The sequence below is a fragment of the Harmonia axyridis genome, chromosome 5 (genome assembly GCF_914767665.1).
Source record: "Harmonia axyridis chromosome 5, icHarAxyr1.1, whole genome shotgun sequence".
NCBI classification, from domain to species: domain Eukaryota; kingdom Metazoa; phylum Arthropoda; class Insecta; order Coleoptera; family Coccinellidae; genus Harmonia; species Harmonia axyridis.
The window spans coordinates 1,930,529-1,951,366 of record NC_059505.1 but is presented as its reverse complement, the minus strand read 5'-3'; the positions used below and the strand labels follow the sequence as shown (position 1 = coordinate 1,951,366).

Here is a 20,838-nt window from a genome sequence, read left to right as displayed (position 1 = left end):
AAAGTATTGTCCATCGCTGGCCACTACTTTTTCCCATTTTTCGGGCAGCGTACGAATTCCGCGTTGAAGAAACTTTTTACTTCTTCATAAGACCGGAAATGGTGGTCAGCCAGGCCGTGTGCCATTAATTGAAACAAGTGATAGTCCGAGGAAGCAACGTCTAAAGAATACGGCGGGAGGGGTAGGACCCATTTCAACGTTTTCAAGTATGTCTTGACAATTTTCGCAACATGGGGTCGAGCATTGTCATGCTGTAAAATAACGATCTCGTTGTATTGCGTTCGATAACAATCACCTATGATTGTTTCAATCGGTTTTAACAAGTCATAATACACTACGCCGAGCTGGTCCCACCAAATACTGAGCATGACTTTGGAACCGTGAAAATTCGGTTTGGCTGTCGACGTGGAAGCACGACTTGGATATCACCATCACGTTCTTTCACTAAAAGCGGTATTTGAGAGCATTCGATGGACCTCAGCCGCAGATTAATTCATATTAATGCAGAAAATGAAAACCTCCCGCAAATGACGAGTTTTTTGGCTGGTAAGCTGACATGTTTAATCTAGAATAACTTTATGATGCAGACACAAATCGGTTAATACTTCAATGGTATTATGTTTGCAAATACCTTAACTCATTTTATGGCACATACGATCCATTTATTTCGACTACCACTCACCCTACAGTTTAGTATGATCGCACGTCAAAGATGGACACTAGCAATGAGAAAAATTTCGGAGCCATTTGCATAAAGCTGATCTCAAGAGGAAGTTCGATATATGGGTACCACACGATTTAACGTGAAAAAACTTCATGTGTCGACTTTTCATCTGCGAATCGATGTTGAATCGCAACAAAGTCACTTACGACAACGTCAAGTGAAAACGGTCGTGGTCGAAACTTGGTGGCCAAGCCAGGATTGATGGCTAGGAAGGTTTTGCTGTGACTTTGAGGGGATTAGCAGGGAATTATTTCCTATGAAGCCGCAATTATACGAATTGGTCATGGAAAATTTTATGAGAAGGATACGATTGAAAAATCCTCCAATACAACAATTTCCATTTCCTTTAATTTTTGCTATAAATTTTGAACGTATACCACATATACGTCATGTTATGGCTCCTTCTATAATAGTAATATAAGTTTCCAATTCTCATATGAAAGGTTCTACTAGAAATACTACAATCATGATGTAAATCTGGGAACAGTAAACCAATCAAGGCGATGAAAAGAACTTAAATTCTTGGAAATATTCACAAAACATCACAGTAAACGTCCTTCATTTCATTAATTAAAATAGGTATGAATTACAGCTGAACGAGATGGTTTATTTTTGATGCTGTCTTTCCAGGAAGCTACCATTGTTGTTAGCAGCTACGTCGATCAATACTAATGTTCACGTATTCACCTCTAAAGTGCCTCACACACTTCAGGTTTCATAAGACTGTTATCGTTAATCCAAAATCTTAACACCATCATACCTCCGTATCGATTTACAGGTTTACGAACAGCAGGTGCAAGCTAAAAGGTTGAATACCTGAGGGCTGATATCGTAGTCTGGTGCCAGCATGCCTACCTCAACTGCAAAACTCCAGAAGGAAAGGTAAGGGAGCGCCACGAACAGAATAGTCTACACAAATATGTGAAATTACGACGGATAGAATAACCTGAGGATTCATTGAGTAATATTCCAATTTTGAGTTATTGTTGTGTTTGAGAACAGATTATCTCAAAGCAATGTCTAACTAGGAGCTCGACATTTCCATAAAAATTCACGTGTAGTGCTGGAACTGTATAAGAGTCATCGGCAGAATATATGGTTTCAAATCATTATTCTCTGATTGTTTTTATCCGTACAGATAGCTATAGCTGTAATAGAGCTAGAGTTATTGATGTGGACGACGTTTTGCCAACAAGACGGAGCTACATGCCATACAAACAAAGAAACCATCGCCATTTTGCAAGAAATAGATAGCCGTGTTATATCTCGAAATTGGCCACCGAGATCTTGTAATTTAACACCTTTAGACTTTTTTCTTTGTAGCCACAAGGGACATAAGGTCTATACCAATGCTCTTCAATCTTAATCTACAATCTTAAACATGGAATTCGTGTAGTGATCGACTTAGTAAGGAAAATTTCATGAAAAGGATATCATTAAGAATTGCATACCTTCCTTTTCACAATGACAAAAAATTCCATTGATTCGTCTTGAAATATGCCATTAGTTTTTCAATATCAAAAGCCTAATTTGTCGAGAAATATTGCAAGTTTCATTAGAATCCACAAGGAGTAGACGTTTTAAGGCGTTCACAAAAAAATGACGCTTTATTTGTTTGTTGTATGAACAACTAACGGGTGCTTTTTTTCAAGGTATATAACTTTAAGTTGGCATAACTGTTCAAGATGGCGACCGATTCAACAGCTGTCAAGTGATTTATTCTCAGTTAGATTTGGCAATTCATCATGAATAGACTCAAGCCTGAACAACGCATGCGAATAGTGCAATTTTATTTCGAAAATAATGGTTCTGTGCGGAATACGTATCGCGCACTACGTCCATTTTATTTTGTTTAGCGATGAAGCGCACTTCTGGTTGAATGGCTACGTCAACAAACAGAACTGCCGCATTTGGAGTGAAGCTTATCTTCAAGTGTATGTCGAAACACCGTTACATCTAGAAAAACTGACTGTTTGGTGCGCTTTATGGGCTGGTGGAATCATTGGTCCGTACTACTTCAAAAACGATGATGGCCAGAACGTTACAGTCAATGGTGATCTGTATAGAGCCATGATTACTAACTTTTCCATTCCTGAATTGAACAACCATGATGTCCAGCAGCTTTGGTTCCAACAAGACGGCGCAACATGTCACACAGCTCGTGCCATAATCGATTTATTGAAAGACACGTTTGGTGACCGCCTAATTTCACGTTTTGGACCTGTGAATTGGCCTCCAAGATCTTGTGATTTAACACCGCTAGACTACTTTCTGTGGGCTATGTGAATTCATTGGTCTATGCGGATAAGCCACAAACCCTTGACCATTTGGAAGACAACATTCGCCGTGTTATTGCCGATATACGGCCACAAATGTTGAAAAAAGTCATCGAAAATTGAACGTCCAGATTGGACTACATCCGAGCCAACCATGGCGGTCATATGCCAGAAATCATATTTAAAATGTAATGCCACAAGATTATCTTGCGTATAAATAAAATTCATGTCAATCAAATAATCCATCGTTGTTTTATTGCAATTTAAAGTTCTATAGCTCTAAAAAAAACCCTTTATATCGAAGAGGTGGCCACCGAGATCTTGTGATTTAACACCTTAAGACTGTTTTCTTTGTGGACACGTGAAATATAAGGTCTATACCAACGCCCTACAATCGATTCAAGACTTCAACGAATGAATTTGATAAGTTATCGAGGAGATACAGCCGCAAATATGTGAATTAGTTATTAAAAATTTGAAATGATATGGTGCTGGAATCTTAGCCGTGGCTATGGCCCTTTGGCTTTTATCGTTTTCCATCAATAATTGCAGAACTTCCTTTTCACAATGAGAAAAAGATCCATTGATTCCTCTTGAAATAAATATATTTGTTTTTCAATATCAAAAACAGTATTTGACGTACGAGAAATATCGCAAGATTTGTCTTGACTTAAAAGGAGTAGACGTTTTTAGGCACTTGAAAAAAATGACGCTCTATTTGTTCGTTGTATGAACAGCAATCAATATATAACATCATTGGTTCATTTAATTCTGTTTGTTGAAATATTGAATTCATCAATTTTTGGACACAATCATAAAACACGTTTGCAAAGATACAACTGTCAACTGACCCAGCTTATACATTTAAACTGCTAGTGTGTGGCCCACATTTCTAGGTGATCTCTGAAAGGTGAAGGACAAATGGACGAATTTTAGTTCATTAGTTCTAACCGTGAACCTCTGAAAGGGTTCAACTCTTCAACGGGAGAATCAACAATCGCAAAATATATAGGGATTTCTGTTCTAGGAATTTGAAATGCTAAATACAACCCCTCTTACCGAGATTTGAAAAGCATTTCATTAATCACACAATTATAACTGAGCGTAAGAAAATCATCGAGTTCTATCAAATTACAAGGATAATTGAAAAAGTAAGTATCAAGAAGGTAATTTTGTTTTTTTTTTATTCGAATTCGAGAGGAGATGATCAGTCACAAATACAATGATAGGACAGATGATGTTTCTTAATTGAAGGAACAATGTAAAATAAATAATTAAAAAAATTCCTTTGAACATCACCCGTATTCGCTTTGTTTTCAAGATACAGGGTGTTTCTTGTTGTCCTTTTTTTATGATAATTGAATCAGTTTATCGAACTTGGTTTGCAATTTTTGATTTGAATGCTATAAAGTGAATAAACATATAATATTATTATCTTAAAGAAACATTGAGTAAATGAACTTATGAACTCAAACTTATAATTTATTTATTCATCACAACTTACTTAATGGATCTTTATAAAAATTTTGATTTTCCTCACGATTACTAGTGAATTCCTTGAAATTTTATTCTCAAATCGGTAGCACATACACCAAATGACAAAACTATAAAAAACCAAAAAGTTAAGTACGGTTCCCAAGTTTTCTTTACATTTTTCTCAACTACCAGTAGTGGTCCCAAAAAACAAAAGTTCTAGATGAAAGAAGCAGGCGCTTTTTCGGAAAAAATATTACCTTGTAGATTTGCATCCAAAATTAGCATATCACATGATAAACACTCCAAATTGGAATAAATTTGAACTAAATATCTTGTGAAGGAAAGGAGCTATGAGAGAGAACTTGAGAAAAAATTAAATTCCAACATCTTGTATTTAGAAAACAAAATGTTTGCGAGTCCATGTTCATTGAACTTTTTTTCATTTTCATTTGTACCTTCAATTTAGGAACATCCCGAATGTAGGTATTTCTATTAATGTTTATTCAGTTCCATTACTTCAAATTCTCAATTCAATACTTGAGTGATAATCGCCTTCCTCCAATGAAGAGCAAAAATTTGTGTTCACATAATGAAACGTTGAATAAAGTTTTTTCATAAGGAAAAACATTTTCCATGAATAAAGAAAAATACCTTACCTTTGATTCAGGTTGGTTGGATCTCTATCGAAATCTGAAACAAAAAGAGAAATGTTCAATATTCAGTTTACAAAAAACCTCCTTCCGTTAAAACAGACACTCTCTCTTCTAATTTTCGATTGAAGCTATGATTGATTTTTTTTCAATTAAACTCAACTCTCCGTATTTTCATTCCGCAGATATTTTCCTGAAAAGAAGTGTTAATTTACAGGCCTCCGTTCCATCAAAAAGACTGGGAAATCTTTCATTTTCACCGCTGGAATATTAGGCTCAAAGAATCGCCGAGAGTGCACCAATTTTAGACGGTGAAGAAAGTTAATTTCGACAACCTCAGAGGTAAAGCGTCGATTCGATGAAGAATGGAAATCAATATTTGCTAACTGACGAGCTGGAAATGTTCTTGTCATTACTTCTTTTCGATCATTCTGGAAGCCTAAACCACCTAAAGGTTGTGGACTAATTGAAGACTATTGCCCAGGAGAAAAAATAATAAAAATGTGTGATGTAACATTCATTTCGTTTTAAATATAAAAAAATTGACAACTTTGTCTATTCCTTCACAATAATAAAGGGTGTTTTTTTTAGAGCTATAGAACTTTAAATTGCAATAAAACAATGATGGATTATTCGATTGACATGAATTTTATTTATCCGCAAGAAAATCTTGTGGCATTACATTTTAAATATGATTTCTGGCATATGACCATGGCTGGCTCGGATGTAGTCCAATCTGGACGTCCAATTTTCGATGACTTTTTCCAACATTTGTGGCCGTATATCGGCAATAACACAGCGAATGTTGTCTTCCAAATGGTCAAGGGTTTGTGGCTTATCCGCATAGACCAATGACTTTACATAGTCCCACAGAAAGTAGTTTAGCGGTATTAAATCACAAGATCTTGGAGGCCGATTCACAGGTCTAAAACGTGTAATTAGGCGGTCACCAAACGTGTCTTTCAATAAATCGATTGTGGCACGAGCTGTGTGAAATGTTGCGCCGTCTTGTTGGAACCACAGCTCCTGGACATCATGGTTGTTCAATTCAGGAATGAAAAAGTTAGTAATCATGGCTCTATACCGATCACCATTGACTGGAACGTTCTGGCCATCATCGTTTTTGAAGAAGTACGGACCAATGATTCCACCAGCCCATAAAGCGCACCAAACAGTCAGTTTTTCTGGATGTAACGGTGTTTCGACATACACTTGAGGATTAGCTTCACTCCAAATGCGGCAGTTTTGTTTGTTGACGTGGCCATTCAACTAGAAGTGCGCTTCATCGCTAAACAAAATAAAGTGGACGTTGTGCGCGATACGTATTCCGCACAGAACCATTATTTTCGAAATGAAAATGCACTATTTGCAAGCGTTGTTCAGGCGTGAGTCAATTCATGATGAATTGCCAAACAAAACTGAGAATAAATCACTTGACAGCTGTTGAATCGGTCGCCATCTCGAACAGTAATGCCAACTTGAAATTATATACCTCGAAAAAAAACACCCGTTATTTGTTACTAGATGAACTCAAGCAATTTCCTCTTGTCACCCTCAATCTTGCCTGACTATCTACAATTAAGCTGTAATTACTCCTATCAATTGTCATGAATGAACGACATTATCAAAACCTCAGTGGTTGAAACAGAATTCGAGAATTACCCCCCGGATTGCGTGGGAACTGAAATTTACATTCTATTTTTAGGTCATATTAGTATATGGCAACTCGAGTTCACGAATGTTTTTCTTCATAGGTTGTTTTATAGTTCCTTTAGTGTGCTAAGGCCATACTTTTTGTGTGAAATTGAGGGCTGACGTATCTATTTTAGTTAAGGAGGTATATTTAGAACTTCGTATTGCTGGGAGGTGAATAAATGATCGGATAACTTCGAGCAAGTTTACGTATATGTCGAAAAACTTTTTTTTAATTTCGTTTCGTGTTTGAGTAGCATTAGATTCCGATTTAATGTTATTCGAAGCATTACTCAATAAAGGTTTCAAATCGTTATGGACTTGCCACATTATAATCAGGGCGCAATGGTCTAATAATATATTCTACCCTGATGGTTTTATGTGACTGAGGTATCCTTGAGATATAAGTTTTGATAAACTTCATTGTTGATATGAGCTGTGTAAACCATTATGCGTATTGGTTTCTAATAAGGGAGCTTTATGTATTTCAGAGATATTTATCTTTCTCACAACATCAAACGAATTTATTCGTGTTGGGACATGTAAAAATTGCGTGTACTTCCTCTATCTATGTTCATTACTCTATGGCTGAAACCAAAGTTATATTTTATGTCTTAATTTCTTCATATATCTCAAGCACTCCATATTGATAATCAATACTCATAAACAGTATCGTTAAGAACTCCTTGCGAGCAACAAAAAACCTGTTACAGCTATAAAAGCGGTAAGAACTGCAAAATCCCCATCTGAAATTATAATTGGACACCCCATTTATCAATGAAAGCTTTCAATTCAATTGGGATAACGCTCTGGAAAAAAATGTTCCTCAAAGAACGTTCAATCACACCAATTATAGCGAAAACTTTTTCTGTTTGTGAAAGTTTTGTTCGGGAACTTCTATTGGGCATTTTGGAGCTGAAGGCGAATGAGTCACGACTGAATCTCAGCGATTTATTTCGACAATTGAAAATAACCGAGATTTCGATTGAAACAATTCGAAAATACGGATAACAGATTGAATATGAATTGGAGTTATCGGCAATTTTTTTCTGCGTGAGATTTCCCTTGTGATTTCAAAGCAAAAAAAATGGAGAAATCACTGGCTTTAAGTTAGGAGCTATTGAGCACTCGCATTCATTCAACAAGAAAGAGTGTCAAGAGAAGGAAAAAACCGAAAGAGAAACACTCTGCCAAAATCTTTCTGCGTTCGACCATTTCCAAGAGTTTCGTCGCAAGTTTGAAACTGCGAGATCTATGTATCTGGATCTTAGCAAGAATATGCTACACCTCTCTGGATTCCTTATAGGGCATTGCCGCCTCAGGAAGCATTTCAGCCTCAGTGAATTGGCAGTGTAAGAAATGGTGTTTTTTTTAGAGCTATAGAACTTTGAATTGCAATAAAACAAAGATGGATTATTCGATTGACATGAATTTTATTTATCCGCAAGATAATCTTGTGGCATTACATTTTAAATATGATTTCTGGCATATGACCGCCACGGCTGGCTCGGATGTAGTCCAATCTGGACGTCCAATTTTCGATGACTTTTTCCAACATTTTTGGCCGTATATCGGCAATAACACGGCGAATGTTGTCTTCCAAATGGTCAAGGGTTTGTGGCTTATCCGCATAGACCAATGACTTTACATAGCCCCACAGAAAGTAGTCTAGCGGTGTTAAATCACAAGATCTTGGAGGCCAATTCACAGGTCCAAAACGTGAAATTAGGCGGTCACCAAACCTGTATTTCAATGAATCGATTATGGCACGAGCTGTGTGACATGTTTCGCCGTCTTCTTGGAACCACAGCTCCTGGACATCATGGTTGTTCAATTCAGGAATGAAAAAAATAGTAATCATGGCTCTAAACCGATCACCATTGACTGTAACGTTCTGGCCATCATCTTTTTTGAAGAAGTACGGACCAATGATTCCACCAGCCCATCAAACGCACCAAACAGTCAGTTTTTCTGGATGTAACAGTGTTTCGACATACACTTGAGGATTAGCTTCACTCCAAATGCGGCAGTTTTGTTTGTTGACATAGCCATTCAACCAGAAGTGCGCTTCATCGCTAATGGACGTACTGCGCGATACGTATTCCGCACAGAACCATTATTTTCGAAATAAAATTGCACTATTTGTAAGCGTTGTTCAGACGTGAGTCTATTCATGATGAATTTCCAAACCAAACTAAAAATAAATCTCTTGACGGCTGTTAAATCGGTCGCCATCTTGAACAGTAATGCCAACTTAAAGTTATATACCTCGAAAAAAACACCCTTTAATATAATAATAATAATAATATGATTAAATTATAAATGTATACTGTACACTCATCAAAATATTATATTTCCATATGAATTATTGTTCCTGGATTTTAATATGCGTAGTTAATAGAAATCACCATCAACGGTATCTCCTGAAATTCAATTTTTCGGATTATTTTTAACGATATCGTTGCTGTAATTTCACATCAATTTATCACATCAAACCACAAATGATCGCTGTCAGTCCTGTCCCAACATCAATTAATAACTCGAGCCATCTTTTACAAAAACGTGAAGACTATGGCGCTTGAAAGGTTAAAGAAATGAGATACAACTCATTAACATAATGACTTTCAATATTTCCTCTACAATGTAATACTGATGCCTCTTGATTGAAGTTTTCATCGTGACGAACAATGGTGATACCTTGAAAGTTTTCGAGTTTTCGAAAATCGATGTTGTACAAGGTTCTGAATATACTACTTGTATAGAGTTCACTGATCCTTTTCGATGAGATATGAGAAGGTTTATTGATTTTTATGACAGTTCATCAGAGCTAGGAACCTTGAGTACCTATATCATGGGTTTAAGATATTGTGACCATTCTTTCCTCATAAGAGAAGCCAAAGACGCTCTATTCACAAGGAAAATCAAGATCAGGTTCAACAAAAAATTAAAAATCAAGAACAACTTCAACCTCTTTGTAATGAAAGTTACAAAATCTGTTTGACAATATTGTAATGACAAATATTAATCACTAAAGTTTCGAACTTTCTATTTTTGAGTAATATTCAACAATATGTATAAAAAATTCATAAAATAAATACATTTGATTGCTGTTTCAAAACTTAAATATTATTCTGAATATGTAATATTACTGTTTCTGGTGATGACACCATCTTAGTTAGTATAGCGTTAGACTCAAATAAAATTATGATGTTCGAGAAGAAGGGCATCTGATAAATTTTAAGTAGCTAGAATAGTTGAAGGAGAAATCTCAATTCTTGAAATTTGTATTTTTATTCTGAAAGTTCAAAAATGTTACGTGAACTATAAACGTCTCCGTCAGTTTTATGATTTTATGTTTAAAAATAAAAAAAGATGAATATCAAACGAAATGGAGCAGTCAAAACTAGAGACATCAAACTTGGAGTTTCTGCTGATGAGACAAAACTTTTCCATTGCCGAAATTTTTCGATTTAACAGGATCATAACTTAAAATTGGGAAAGTTTTGAATACACATGTGTTCGAAATTATTGGCATTTTACTGTCAGCAATTCTTTCCATTTCGTAATGTGATATATGTTCTCAGAGAAAAAAAACTCAAACAGTTCTATGACATCGTATCTCAGGTCATGAAATTCCATTTATAGCCTCAAATCAATCATGAAAACTTCGAATTTCAAAAGTTCCATAGAAATGAAAGATTAAATTGGAGTTTCAAGCAAAAACCACAGAACCGATGTTCGTTAGTGATATTTAAATATACTAACTGACAAAGAATCTGCAACACTCATAAAGAGCTGTTTCAATTTGAATTTTTTCGGTAAGACATAGATAGTATAGCAAGGAGTAAATGCTTGAATTTGGAAAAAAATCTTCTTCTTTCTTACATGAGCTGGTAGTTCATATAGGTAGGCGTCTGCCTGAAAAAAATCGTGCAGGTTTATTCATATGAACAATTTTTGTTACTTAAATATTGTTGTCGTTTTTAGCAAGTTTGCAGAGACTTTGGCGGTTCTGAGACATGAAGTACAGGTAGGGATAGTATTCCGCAAGAAGAAAAAGACCATCTTATTGCATCAATGACAAGACGTGTTGGGGACTGTTTAGATAATCGCAGTGGATAAACACATTATTAACAAATTTATTAAAAAAAATTGTAAACCCTTCGTTTTTTTCTCCAAATTCGATCATTTACTCTTTGCTCTACTTTCTACCTATGTTTTATCAAAAAAAATTTAAAATTTGATCAGCTCCTTCTGGGTGTTGCAGTTTCTTTGTCAGTTAGTATATTATATTATAGGTACTTCGAGTAAACATCGAGGGTTAGGATTTATGTACCCGAAGAGATACATATGAGTCGTAAAACTTTCAAACGACGCCATTCACTGTCATGAGCTTTTCTCTAGACCATTAACGCTTGCGTATAAATATCATAAAAATCCATCGAATAAAATATGTTTCCTGTATCTTACATTCCTTGGAGTATGCCTGATTGAAAACGTAGGAAATACATACGATAAGCGAAAACCCATCTCGATTATCTACATCAGGTATTTGTTCAAAATTATTAGGTAATTACTAACGAATACTTTTACCCCAGATTTCTGAAAGACTGATCAAATATTTGTTCATCTAATACAACATTCAACTCAACAGCGATGTTAAATCCGTTTGGGTTTCTGGAATATAGTACAGTGTAGAATTGACTAATCTTTCAACTTGAAAAGAAAAATTAAAATTAGTTGCAGAAACCCAAAATGACGCTTGACGTATAATTTACGTGTAATATTGGACCACTGTGTTAACTGGCATAATTTTCAAATAAAAGGAGTTAACCTTACTTTCAGCAACCAAAATGACGCTTGACCATAAAATTGGCAGCTGTGAAGTTGAATTTTACGTTGATTGGTCTTTCAGAAACCGGCTGTTAGTCTTCCAGATACAAATTTTTTGGACTACTTCTCTGCTGTCCGATAACTTACAGCGCCATCTTCGAAAGTAACAAAATGATTATTATAATTATCTGAGATTTACATTTTAATGGAGAATATTTTGTTTCGAATTTCTCTAAATAAATGAAATATACCTTTGAACTGTAACGGAAAGATTTTGAACAATTAATGAAATAATTCCATAGCTCCATTTGAATGTTTTCTACAACATACCGTACAATATTACTCTTGAAACCTACGCAAATCTTATTGTTTTAGCATGTTTTCTGGCTGTCTGAACTTCTTCGAACCTTTTTTTCGCTACATGTGCGTGTTCGCTGCCCTAACTGAGATTGATTAAGTCATGCTCACTAATTAGAGCCTCATTTCACAGTCTATTCTTGTAACGATTTCTGCAAATACTTTTAGTAACGGTTTTAAATACCGAGAAAACTCTATTCACCGCATCGCAAAGCACGAACACTTTAACAACTGTTTAAGTGGATAAATAGTTTCACCTTGAACCGAAAACAACTGAATGGGCAATTATTTTCTTCTCTTCTATCCTCTTCTTACTTCATTAGACCTATCGAAATTATGCTACCTAAATATCAACTACCTAGCAAGTTTTTTTTGCATCTGATGGAAGAATTATTCTACAATGAATTGATGATAATTTTAAAAGTACATACATCGATAGAATTAGATAGTCTTTCTTATACAGGTATTTGCAGCATTCTCGATATTTTTTAACTGTGATAGAATCGACATATTTTCAACTTTTTTCAATTACATAGTAAGATAATTACTATGTGTTAAATCACAAGATCTTGGACGCCAATTCACAGGTCCAAAACGTGAAATTAGACGGTCACCAAACGTGTCTTTCAATAAATCGATTGTGGCACGAGCTGTGGGACATGTTGCGCCGTCTTGTTGGAATCACAATTCCTGGACATCATGGTTGTTCAATTCAGGAATGAAAAAGTCAGTAATCATGGCTCTATACCGATCACCATTGACTGTAACGTTCTGGCCATCATCGTTTTTGAAGAAGTACGGACCAATGATTCCACCAGCCCATAAAGCGCACCAAACAGTCAGTTTTTCTGGATGTTACGGTGTTTCGACATACACTTGAGGATTAGCTTCACTCCATATGCAGCAGTTTTGTTTGTTGACTTAGCCATTCAACCATAAGTGCGCTTCATCGCTAAACGAAATTCGCTTATGATACGTATTCCTTAAATGCATTATTTTCGAAATAAAATTGCACTATGTTCAGGCGTGAGTCTATTCATGATGAATTGCCAAACTAAACTGAGAATAAATCACTTGACAGCTGTTGAATCGGTCGCCATCTTGAATAGTAATGCCAGCTTAAAGTTATATACCTCGGAAAAAAACACCCTTCATAATGACAAAATGAAGAAGTCCCAAAAATTACACTATCGCCACTTGTCGAACTTAGCTTTTTTGTAGGTATTCGATTTGGTGACTCTTTTCAAATGAAATGATAGCAAGTGAATGAGTTTCATTGAGAATATCAAGATTGTATTTCAGTATTTCCAAAACAAGTTTTCCTAAATTTCTTGAGAGCTACCCTATCATTTCGTGACATTGTCCCGAATTTAGAACAAAGATTGCTCTCAAACAATAAGGTTTGGCTCACTCATGACAATTGCGTGGTCAAATTCAATTAGGTCCTCCCCCTAAATCCGATACTCTAAAAAAAAAAACTAGAGTCGTAAAATTTTCAGGGTAGGTTTCTATCTCGAATATCCCGATCAGATTCGATAATGGGGCAAATGCGAGTAGGAGCTTCCATAAATATGGCCGTTTCAAATTTCATTTTCCAGATGATTTCAAAACTACAGACTCCATGGAATACTATTCTTCCACGTTATCCACGTCCTAGATATGCAAATGCAAGTGGAATCTTTTTACTTATACTATATGCTATCTACATTTCATCCATTATGATTGATGAAATCGAATAACATTTATGTACATTTGCATATCCACATTAAATCAATACGTCATAATACATTACATGTAAATACCACTCTGAGTCCTTTTGGGACTCTGAACTCTATACGGAGATTCAGATGGTATTATGTGTACTTATCAACTTTAAATGAGATTCGATAGTGTTGAGTGTGTTGATTTCCGATAATAAATTGAACTAATATCTGAGTCGAATATTTCTCAATCTGATCGTTGCTCAAAATTATTTGCTTCTTTAGTCCATGAAATTTACAAGTTTCAAATTCTTGTGTTAACAGACAAAATCTTATTTGAGAACGAATTTGTTATCAGTGAGTTGAACCTCATCAAGTGAGACCATTCCAGGAGCAGTATTCGACAATAACAGACATTTTGCCCAAATAAGAGGGTGTTTTTTTTAGAGCTATAGAACTTTAAATTGCAATAAAACAACGATGGATTATTCGATTGACATGAATTTTATTTATCCGCAAGATAATCTTGTGGCATTACATTTTAAATATGATTTCTGGAATATGACCGCCACGGCTGGCTCGGATGTAGTCCAATCTGGACGTCCGATTTTCGATGACTTTTTCCAACATTTGTGGCCGTATATCGGCAATAACACGGCAAATGTTGTCTTCCAAATGGTCAAGGGTTTGTGGCTTATCCGCATAGACCAATGACTTTACATAACCACACAAAAAGTAGTCTAGCGGTGTTAAATCACAAGATCTTGGAGGCCAATTCACAGGTCCAAAACGTGAAATTAGGCGGTCACCAAAAGTGTCTTTCAATAAATCGATTGTGGCACGAGCTGTGTGACATGTTGCGCCGTCTTGTTGGAACCACAGCTCCTGGACATCATGGTTGTTCAATTCAGAAATGAAAAAGTTAGTAATCATGGCTCTATACCGATCACCATTGACTGTACCGTTCTGGCCATCATCGTTTTTGAAGAAGTACGGACCAATAATTCCACCAGCTCATAAAGCGCACCAAACAGTCAGTTTTTCTGGATGTAACGTTGTTTCGACATACACTTGAGGATTAGCTTCACTCCAAATGCGGCAGTTTTTTTTGTTGACGTAGCTATTCAACCAGAAGTGCGCTTCATCGCTAAACAAAATAAAATTGACGTAGTGCGCGATACGTATTCCGCACAGAACCATTATTTTCGAAATGAAATTGCACCATTTGCAATCGTTGTTGAGGACGTGAGTCTATTCATGATGAATTGCCAAACCAAATTGACAATAAATCTTTTAACAGCTGTTAAATCGGTCACCATCTTGAACAGTAATGCCAACTTAAAGTTATATACCTCGAAAAAAAACACCCGTTACTTCTACACCGCAAAGGTAAGTCAATTTCTCATTTTGTCAACCTCAAGAAAAAAAAATCATACGTTGAATAAGTTCTTTTCTCTTAACGAGCATACGAGTAGAGAGAGTTTATAACCCGAAGTGATCTAACCTGAAACCTTTTCTCTAGATGATCAGTTTTGGCCACACTCATTTACAGCCATTGGAAATGTATCAGAGCATTACAGTGGTTCAACAGAGCTAAATCTCTGTATTATTGCCTTCACTGAATTACCTCTAGTCTTCCAAGAGTTTATTTCAAATACAACCCACTTCAACCGGGGATTTACCCAAGAATGAATTGAGCATTTTCAAGTTAATGAGTAGATTTTCAAACGTCCACATAAACTACACAGTGAATAAATTGCTGAAAGTAAACTATGCATCCCCATAACTTACTTTCAGCAGAATATATATCTCTACTTCCGCCTCATTCGAAGTAACACCGTCTCTTCCAGGAACTACCATCAATTTTACACATTAACCCCTCAAAATAAAGCTGTATAAATCTAGAAATGTACGATAGACCGCACATACCACTAGAACTGGAGATTATTTATTCACTAGTAGAATTAATAGCATGTAATGTGCAATAGCTGCTTGTGGTATGGCTAATGGGTATCCTGAAATATTAATTTCCAACTCCCTTCAGACTGAAATCTGTTTACTCAGCTGAGTTTTGTTTGAAATACGCGAGCCTCAATTCACACCAACCGAAGTTACTATCAATGCTTTTTTGGCAGTCGAATATAGCTGGATTGTTATGGAATGGAGTTCTGAGGATTATTTCATAAATAAATAGTTAAGCTGAAGTTTTAATCTCTTCAGGAGTGGTGTTGGAGTAAAAGATATATCGGAATTTTTTTAATCCTGGAAAGCTTTCCTCATCCTACATACACTTTTGCTGTTACAATGCAAAACAAAGTTGCTCGTAGAATTAGAGCTTGGATAATGTCGAAAAGTTTATTTTTTACCAAGAGTATGAAGTTCAGATCCATGCAACGATTTGTTCGCAAAAGTGAGTGAATAAACCTCAAATAGAAATTAAATTCCCAGATTCTGAGTAACATACTCGAATTTCACTCTTGAAATTATTCAAATGGTTTGCTCCGATATGGGAAAAATAAATTTGACTGATGGTATAACCTCGCCAGCTGACTGTTGTGTTTTTCCTCGCTGTGGATTCGATTCATGGTGTGCAGTCCACTGAGCTGACTGTCGATTGGACTCCAGAGGGAAATGATGAAGCCATGTTTCATCCATTGTCACATATCGACGCAAAAATTTAGGTTTATTGCACTTAAACAGCTCCAAACACTGCTCAAAATCATTAACACGTTGTTGTTTTTGATCGATTGTGAGCTCGCGCGGCACCCATTTTGCACACAGCTTCCTCATGTACAAATATTCGTGAATGATATGATGTACCCGTTCCGATGATATCTTCACAATGTCTGCTATATCGATCAACTTCACTTCACGGTCATTCAAAATTATTTTGTGAACTTTTTTGATTTTTTCGTCGGTGACAGCCTCTTTTGGGCGTTCGCCGTCTTCGGTGCTCATTTCACCACGTTTGAACTTAGCATACCAATCAATGATGGTTGATTTTTCTGGTGCAGGCCCCGGAAACTCTTCATCAAGCCAATATTTTGCTTCAACTGTATTTTTTCCCTTCAAAAAGCAATATTTTATCAGCACACTAAATTTTTTTTTCCATCTTTTTCCAAATAACAAAAGTAGCTACACTCACAATGCAATATCTCACAAACTAATGGTCGTACTGGTGTCAAATTTTGACACGAATCGTTTGAAGATTGGTACTAACTAAAAATCATATGGATTCAATACTAGCACCGCTCTAAGTGCATCAGACTGGGGATTTTTCAATTGGCCTAATACAGTGACGTTTCAAGACCGAAGAGGCCACAAAATGTACTCCCATAAGAACCACTCACCCTTATACTGCTATGCAGATGAGACAATTCCTGGACAAGCGCAATCTTGAACAAGTGCCACTTGAGATTAGTGGGTAAATGCTTGCTGGGAGTAAATTTAGCGCCGATGAAGAGGAAATCGCCTAAATTGAGACTTTTTTTGAAACTGATGACAAATCTTACTATAAAAATGATATACAAAAACGATACTGAATAGTAAAATCAAAATTTATGGTTTTTTTGTGATTCTACGAAATTTTCATGATACTTCTCTCATCAGCTGATAGCTGATTGAACAAAATATCAAAAATAATCTGAGTGCTGAAAGCCCTAGCAAACCGACCTTGAAAATAATGTAATCTGACATTAAGTCACTACTAATCTCCAAAAGAGACACTATCACGAGATAGTCAACAACCCCCAAAGTTGACTGTACCAACGACCTCTGCCGGTGTCTGCTAACGTTCTGCGATGAATTTTTCTGCACAGCACGGAAGTAGGAAGGAAATAAATGAGCGGCAGGACATCCGTTCAGTCATGCTAATTCCATATCCAGCCCGGATTAGATTCTAATCGAGCTGCAACAGCTGGAAATATTCAGCAATAAAGTTCGAATTTCTGCCGGTTTTTCCTAAATATGCATGTGAATTTGCCATGCAATCGATACTTTTTGTTTTTGTTCTTTTCGCGTTGCATGCAAGTCGAATTTGCTTTGGTATTTGTCGAAACCGAGTTGTGGGTTAACGGACTATGATTGAGGGTCTAGGATTGGGTCAAATATGGATTTGATAATATTCGCAAACAAGTGTTTTGATGAGGAACTATAAGTTTGAATTTCCAGGTATGATACCACTTAGATGTCTCATATTACTGGTGTATTCGCTGATTGGATTTCATTAGGTTCCTATAGGCTATAAGTGCAATGCTTTAAATTGTCATTCGAAGAAAGATGCAACTCAATAGATCGGATCTATTGTAACGAAAATATTGGGTATTCCTTCTCAATAATCCTGAACTTTATATGGTTCTGATTCTATGATTATCTCAGCTTGAGATTTCACACAAATCGAAGAAGTTAGGTCCTTCCAAAGATCTTCTAGTTTCATCTTAAACTCTTCATTAGTGATTGGGCATACCAGTATTTCTGGACATTTGAGATTTAATTGAGGAGGTTTCGTTTCACTGCGAGCTAATGGTCTATTGTGCCCCCATCAGAGCTATTCTCTCCATAACGTGATCTACAGCTCGCCTTCCAGTTCCAGAGTTCTGATGAACTCCAAGATCTGGGATGGTTTCAAAGAGGTTACTTACTCACTTCTACAAGTTTCTTGTCCTAAGCAGACTTTTCGATGGCTAGTGATTCCAAGGCATTCCGACAGCAGGTGATTCGGAGTTTTTTCCTCCTCCCCAGAGAATCTACACTCTTTATTTTCTGCTATACCCATTCTCATGAGGTATTTCCTAAGACGACAATGTACTGTGAAAAATCCAGTGAGGAGGTGTAGTATATCTTTGCTAAGATTCAGACACTTCTTGGGTCTCGCAGTGTCATAGTTTCGAAGAAACTTTTTGGAATGATCCAAACCAGGAAGGTTCCGCCAGAGTGCTTCTCTTTCGGTTTTACCTTCCCTGAAACTGCTTCTTGTTGTTACATTTGCCTATACCACAGAAAGGTTCCGGGTCGATGGAAGGAGTTTGGGCTCCTTTTTTGGCAAGTGTGTTGGCCTCCTCATGCCCTCTAATTCTCGAGTTTCTGGGAACCCAGACCAGTTATTCTTCTGAACATCTCAGATACCACATAACTTTGAGGATAATAAAGTACACTTTTCTGCTCAAAGAGATTGTCGGAATTATTTTTTTTTCTGAATTTGCATAATTCGGGTTATTTACACCTACTCAAGCAGAGATTGAGTATCATCTGTATTTGAATTTGTTAACAATTCTTGGCACACTTTCTCATTCAGTCAATTAATCTCAAGTATGCGTTACTCAACGAAATAGGCAAGAATAACCAGATCTGTTAAGTCTGGGTTCCCGGTCACTCGAGAATTAAAGGAAATGAAGATTCCAACACCCTTGCCACAACTCCTTCCATTCGCCCAGAACCTTTCTATGGTATAGGTGAATGAATCTAAAAGAAAGAGTTTCAGAAGGAGGTAAAAACCGAAAAAGAAACACTCTAGCGAAATCTTCCTGGGTTGGGTCATTCCAAAAAGTTGCTTCGAAACTCTGATACTACAAGATCTGAGGAGGATCTGGATCATAGCTGGATTCCTTACAGGGTATTGCCGTCTCAGGGAGCTACTCGTGAGTTTAGCAGGAAATGACAAGTTCAGATTTTGTGGGGAGGAGGAAGAAACTCTAGGTCACCTGGTGATGAAATGCCTCTCCATCGCTAGCCAACGCAAAAAATTTTTTGGACGAGAGAATTGTTGAAGTGAGAGAGTAACTTCCTTGGAGACAACCCAGATACTGGAGTTCATCAGAACTCTGAAAGTGAAGGGTAAGCTGTAACGGGTGTTTTATTTCGAGGTATATAACTCTAAGTTGGCATTACTGTTCAAGACGGCGACCGATTTAACAGCTGTCAAGTGATTTATTCTCAGTTTGGTTTGGCAATTCATCATGAATAGACTCACGCCTGAACAACGCTTGCAAATAGTGCAATTTTATTTCGAAAATAATGGTTCTGTGCGGAATACGTATCGCGCACTACGTCCATTTTATTTTGTTCAGCTATGAAGCGCACTTCTGGTTGAATGGCTACGTCAACAAAAAAACTGCCGCATTTGGAGTGAAACTAATCCTCAAGTGTATGTCGAAACACCGTTACCAAAACTGACTGTTTGGTGTGCTTTATGGGCTGGTGGAATCATTGGTCCGTACTTCTTCAAAAACGATGATGGCCAGAACGTTACAGTCAATGGTGATCGGTATAGAGCCATGATTACTAACTTTTTCATTCCTGAATTGAACAACCATGATGTCTAGGAGCTGTGGTTCCAACAAGACGGCGCAACATGTCACACAGCTCTTGCCACAATCGATTTATTGAAAGACACGCTTGGTGACCGCCTAATTTCACGTTTTGTACCTGTGAATTGGCCTCCAAGATCTTGTGATTTAACACCGCTAGACTACTTTCTGTGGGGCTATGTAAAGTCATTGGTCTATGTCTATGCGGATAAGCCACAAACCCTTGACCATTTGGGAGACAACATTCGCCGTTTTATTGCAAATATACGGCCACAAATGTTGGAAAAAGTCATCGAAAATTGGACTACATCCGCGCCAGCCGTGGCCGGTCATATGCCAGAAATCATATTTAAAATGTAATGCCACAAGATTATCGTCAATCGAATAATCCATCGTTGTTTTATTGCAATCTATAGCTCTTAAAAAACACCCTATAGATTACGGCGACTAATGACGAGAACAGCTCTGATGGGGGTACAATGAAATCACCCCCAAATCTACAATCTACAAGTGTGCTTTGGGGTTTCATCAATTGATATGAATCGACTTAATCAAAAACGTATACGCCAGCATTACTCTTCATTCAACATCGGTTGAGATATGGCGAAAATTTCGCCTTATTCTGATTGTTCTGAATTCAGCGTTGGAATATCGAAGAGGTAATCATGCCAGTCAACAAGCTCCAGAAATACGTCATTCAACTGTAGTAAAACCAAAAAAAGCACATCACATTAATTAAATGTGAAGGTGATATTAAAATTTTTTCAGAATTCTCGACAGAATGGAAACCTGAGGAAAATTACGAAACAGTCGTTCACCGAATTT

General features: G+C 36.7%; 1 protein-coding gene across 2 annotated transcripts in view; it reads right to left on the bottom strand.

The window, feature by feature from the left end:
- Positions 1-20,838, bottom strand: part of LOC123679692 (5-hydroxytryptamine receptor 1-like) — a 197,086-nt gene that overhangs the window by 116,169 nt on the left and 60,079 nt on the right. For both annotated transcript variants that reach the window (XM_045617101.1, XM_045617102.1), the window contains one exon: positions 5,133-5,166. The gene's annotated coding sequence lies outside the window, so the exon portion shown is untranslated. The remainder of the gene's footprint in view (positions 1-5,132; positions 5,167-20,838) is intronic.